Raw genomic sequence first — 5,881 nt, 5'->3', positions numbered from 1 at the left:
AGAAAAAGAATGACTTGGGGATGGTGGTGAATGTGTTCATTTTAAAAACAGCATGGAAAGAGAAATCCTGAGTGATATTAATAACTTGTGAAAATTATGTAATTTCAGAAAGCTAACCTGGGAGCCATCCAGAATTTATTTTTAGAATCAGACGTGTCAGACACATTTACACAAAACCAATTTCCTAGCTCATCAAAGATAGAAACCTTGGAACTATATGCTGTATACCTAATCTCCAAAAAATATATAATGGTTATTTTAGAACAAAATGCCTATTTATTGGCGGCATAAGTTAACTATACAACAACAATCTCAAATAGAAGTAAAACAGAGCTCCCTCCCTATTGTATACTCAACTAGATGTAAACCGTGTACAATATTAGGAATAAAATGCTGTTATCGACAGCTATTAGGAAGATTCAGCGTAGGTGGTTACAGTTACCATTATCAAGAGCTTCTTTTAGACTCTGCTATGACAAGTATAGAAAGGTCCTGGGGCAGTGAGGTAAATGTGATCATTATGTGATTTACTGATTGAAAAATGAAATCTAATTATGTGCAGAAAGAAGCTACATAACTTATTTTGTACTAGATTCTTTAAACAACAACAACAAACAAACTTAAGTTCAAACATAAAGCCTTCAGAGTCAAGGATTTTAAAAGAAAAGAGAAGAGATAATTAGAGGAAATCTGATTAACAGAGGGTGACAGATAGGATAATTAATATTCTCTTAGGAATGAGAGGAAATATTTGAATCAGAAAAATTATACTGTCTTGTATGTGTACCTGAGTTAAAGAGAAAAATCAAGGTATTATTTAGTTCCTAGATGTGTGTGGGGAAACATGAGACTTGGTTGGAAAGTTTGTAAGGAGGACATTGTGATAAAAGGGGAGTGTGTGGAGGGCCCCCTGCCCTGTTTATTGGAATTCCAACTTAGGGGAGACTTAGGGGAGTGTCAAAGGCGGCACCCCTAATTATTCCTTGACCTTTCCAAACAAGTCTGTGCACGTGTAGACCCCCGAGTGTGTACTGGAATCCTTATGCTTAGTCCCTGGATGCCCTTTCCTAGAGGACAATGTAAACACACGTGTCCTCCCAAGATTACTCACCCTACTGATTGTATCCAAGGATAAAAACTGCAATAAAAGGCTAACGAGGCAGGCAATCGAGGCTGCCTGGACCCTGAGCCAGGAGCCCCTTAGCCCTCTCTTTCACCGTGAAACTGTGTCAGAGTAATCTGTTAACCCGTCGTTCAGGGGCTGCTGGTCAGCCCTGGCAGATGAGAACCTGATAAATATTAATATTATTGTTAGTAAGTTTATAAGAGACCATATGGATCTCTTTGAAAAATTGGAATAGAAATCTATTTAGCTTGATGCCATTAAAATGTCTCTATCAATGTACATTGATATTTGATGCAATGTGTCCAAGTCGATTGCATTGTGATTTGCTATATTGATGGGTCATAGATCCTTCCATGGAGCAGACTCTATGAAGAAGACAGCAGTGGAGATTGGAAAAGGTCAACCCAATAAGGAAACAAACTGCATGTAAAGAGTATGACAAGAAGAAGCAGGTAACAATATTCCAGGAAAGTATTTCACATCGAGGAGGAGTTTTAATACAAAATCCTAGAGGGTATGATAATTTGTCTAATAGATGGAGGTGGACAATCTAGGCTGTCAGTGGACAGAATTATGGCAATACAGGCAGGTTGGCATCAGAAAATCCTGTCAGGAGGCAGCAGACCTCCATCACAGAACACCCCCACCCCACCCCACCCCAGAAGAGGACTGTGATGGCCAGTGTAGACTGGCTGGCTCAAAATCGATTCCCACCTCTTTCCAGTGTGGCTTCCTGCACTGCAGAAGCTGATGACCTAACATTGATATTTTTCATATTTCTGGATGTGATTTTTGTTCTGCCAACTAGATACTTTAACATAAGACTTAAGTCCATAACTGAAAGAAGAGTGGAGGGAAACATGGCATGCGGCTCTGATTTTTGGGGGAACGGATTGCAGTGGAAGTGCTTTGATATTGAGCTAGCAGCTGTCAGCATGACTCCTTGATTCATTGGGCACCTTCCTGATTGAGGCCAAGGCAACAGCACTTGTGCGTCTTGACTTAAGGTTTTCCACCCTCCCGTCCCTGGAAAATCAGACCACAATCTTTTCAGTTTATAAATAATTTTATAAGCCATTTAATATCCCAGAAAACAAATTCCTTTCTGCTTACACAATCTGGGGTAGGTTTTGCTCTCTATCACTGAACCTTCACAAGGTACCTATTGGCTATATTGGTCACAAGCAACAGACTCAAAGAAATGAGATTCCATGATTGGTTAGCTCACCAGTTTGAACTAAAGACAGTTAAGGTTCTGCTGGTATCAAAAAATAGACACAGGTAGCTCCTGGTGATTTATTCACTTAAATCATCAACCTGGGTTGTTTAGAATAAGAAGGCTATCACTTATGGTCACAATAAGGAATTCAAGGACTGTGATGGGGATGTTGAGTGGATTTTTCTACCAGTTCCAGAGAACTTAAAGGATAAATGATCAAATGTTGTTTAAAAGTTCTGCTTAAGGTATGATCAGAGAATCAGGGAACTTCCATGGCTGCCTTCAGGGCTCTTGTGTAGCTGTTGGCAGAACCAGAGCCTGATTCTTCAAGTTTCTGAATTGCCATGCAGTGAGGACCTATAGACATCCCATCTCTTAAGTGAACAATGGGTCTTTTATTAGAAAGAAAGGGGACAGGAAAACCGCAATAGGGAATTTGGTAGACTTCTATGTCTAGGAGTATCTGAAAAGCCCCAATTCTACCTTGAAAGCAGAAGCAAGCTTGTTTCCTTTGAAGCTGTCCCTTTCTTGCCAGGAGGCCCTGTGATAGCTTCACTGAGGTAGTGAAGGCAGCAGGAAGTGCCAGTCCTCCATGTGCCCTATGCCACAGCATGGCCTTTAGAGCCATAACTGGAATCAGTTCCCTGCACACTGGTGTGGAGGCAAACACAGAGTTGAAGCTGGAGGGAAAAAGTTTATACAACAAGAAAAAACACAAGATTTTACTCATTTATGATGGTAAAAACCTGCAATATGTGTGGGAATGAATCCCTGGGGTGTCAGACCAAAAGGAGAAAAGCATAATTTTAGATCAGGTTGATTTGGGTGCCATTGCCAGAGAGTCTGAGTGGAACACATTCACTTGAGTTGCTCAGCGAGTTTGATGGAAATGTGGGTGTGGTGGTAGCCAGTCCCTGCCTCTTGCATCAGCAAGCCATTTTGATGAGGGGGCATTGTCTGACAATGAGATAGAAGCAAGTCAAAATTTGACTGTAATTTTATTCCTCAGATGCCTGGGGTTGGGGGGAGAGAATCAACCTATCTATATATATAAAAGCCTAAGCAACCGTTTGACCGTTTGATCAATAGCTATGACCTGCACTGACCACCAGGGGGCAGATGCTCAACGCACAGGCATGGAAACATGGAACAGACTGATGAATCTCAAAGGGAAGGGGGAAGGGGGGAGGGCGGGAGAGATTAACCAAAGATCTTATATGCATATTAGAGGCCCAGTGCAGGGATTCGTGCACAGGTGGGGTCCCTCGGCTTGGCCTGCGGGGACCAGGCTGAAACTGGCAGTGCGACATCCCCCAAGGGGTCCCGGATTGCAAGAGGGTGCAGGCCAGGCTGAGGGACCCCACCAGTGCACGAATCCGTGCACCAGGCCTCTAGTAGGTAATATAAAAATAGCTACGTTCCAAGGGAATTTCAAAGAAACACTGAGAGATTGCCAAAAACCATGTAATTGTGTACTTGTGCAAGAAGAGATGACTTTTCTTCTTTATTCCTTTTAAGAACAGTTTACATTGGTTTGTGCATAATAAAAATTTAGCCTTTCATTAATACTTGCATAAATAAACTGTGGCTGCTCTGGATTATAGATTATCGAGGGACCATCAGGCTGTGGTTTCCTCTTTCACATGGTATGCCTTCTCTTTTGGAACTAATAAAAGCCACAACTGCATGCTTTATGATGAAAAGCAGAACAAAAACTGGGCAGTGCTTTCCTTACTGTGGAAAGACAAAGCTCACCAATGAATCACACATCAGGAATTTGACCTGAACAGTCAGAGATTTGACTTCCTGGTTTAACCCCATCTGTAAGTGTCTGAAGTGGTGACAAGTACTTGAACCTCTGTCTTTGTTGTCATGACCTTTAGAGGAAACATATTTCACTGGATGTGTGTATGTTTTCACCAGATGCTACTCTCTTATGTATTAGAATGTGCATTTGTTTCATTGAGGACTTTTTCTAGCCTAGTGCCCAGTAGCTCTCTCAAGCTGAACTCTCCAGCTCACAGTTCCCTGCTGCCAGAAACCTGTTAGGCCATCCTTGACACTTTCTAGAGAAGCGGGCACACCTGGTCGGAGGCTAGCCTAACCATGTGTGGATGGGCAACAGATGAGATAGCCTGCTGCAACAGGCTCTCTTAATTGAAGAGGGACTCATTGCTTTGGTCACTTTTATGCTATCCTTTGCAATCTGGACTGTGGACAATGGAGATCGTTCAGTCAATGGTAGGAGCAGAAAGGGGAACCTCCAAAAAGAAGCACAGACAGTGAAAGTTTCTGAGAAGAATTCATGATTTCAGGGAGGGATTCAAAAGAGAGCCAAACTGTGGTTCTGAATGGCAGTGTCCCCCCATTTTCCTCATCCCTGCACTCACAGCTCTCCTGTATAAGGTGACCAGGCCCCTGTAGCAGCAATGCCATCAGCTTCTTTGGCAGAGAACAATGAGAGAGGGAACCCACCAGCTAGGCCAACCACACAGATTTTTAGTATTTCATGTCTGCCTATTGTATCTCTGTTTCTTGTAACTAACCACCAAATGTGTGTGGTGTTTCCAACCTTCAGGGACCACACTTCCTTGTGACAAACAATTAAGAATAGTTGGAGCTGGCATCTCTTTTGATTTTTGGAAGTCCAGTATTTTCTTTATCCAAAGAATGCTTATGTGTTCTACCAGTTTGTTTTGAATCCCCTCAATCAATCATCTTCTGATTCCAACTGCAGGCTGGTTTCTCCACCCTGTTGCCACCCCTCCTGACTCACCCTGGGAGGGAACAACTCACCAAGGCTCAGCTCAGATCCTGCTATTGTGTCTAACTACACTTCACAAATGAGTGGCGGGCACAGAAAGGAATGACAATGAAGGAAGAACAAGCAAACCAAACAGGTGACTTCTGTGGGGTAGCTGGGATGTTGGGATAGGGACACAATGGGGTGGAGAGGGGATGCTACTTGGTCTGTCAACATGATGCGAGGAGCATTTTGCATCCTTGAAAGAGACATGCCTTTGAACAGGCCCCCTGCCTCAAGTTCAGTTGCCCCAAAGGCTTTTGAGATCCAACAGGAGACAGCTCTAGTTTCTCTCTCATTCATCACTAGTGTCTAACCCCTAATTTAAAACCTGCCTTCAGGAAACACAGTCCTCCTCAGAGACTGAACAGGGCCTCCAGCAAAGACAACCTTTTTCATTATTATGTAGAGCTGTTTGCTTCCTCATTATTTTGAACAACGCATTGTAGAAAACATTCTTTTTTGGCTTTACCACTACAAAAACCCACCCAAAGTACATTTCCCCCCACAAATAAAAATCAATCTGACCACATAGTTCAAGTTAATCCTACATTTGGAGAACTTGATAAAAATGTTCACAGGTTTAAAATAGTGGCATTCACCTGTCCCCTTTCCCCCCTCCTCCCTGAGTACTCTTCCCATCAAGGTTTTTAAAAAACACTGGAGTCTACTCTCAGAGCTTTTGCTTACAAAACCAGAAAAGGCTAACTCAGACAGGGAGGTTTTTATTTTT

This window comes from Plecotus auritus (assembly GCF_963455305.1).
Source record: "Plecotus auritus genome assembly, chromosome: 6".
Taxonomy (NCBI): Eukaryota; Metazoa; Chordata; class Mammalia; order Chiroptera; family Vespertilionidae; genus Plecotus; species Plecotus auritus.
The sequence above is the reverse complement of the archived record's forward strand: the minus strand, read 5'-3'. Positions refer to the sequence as shown.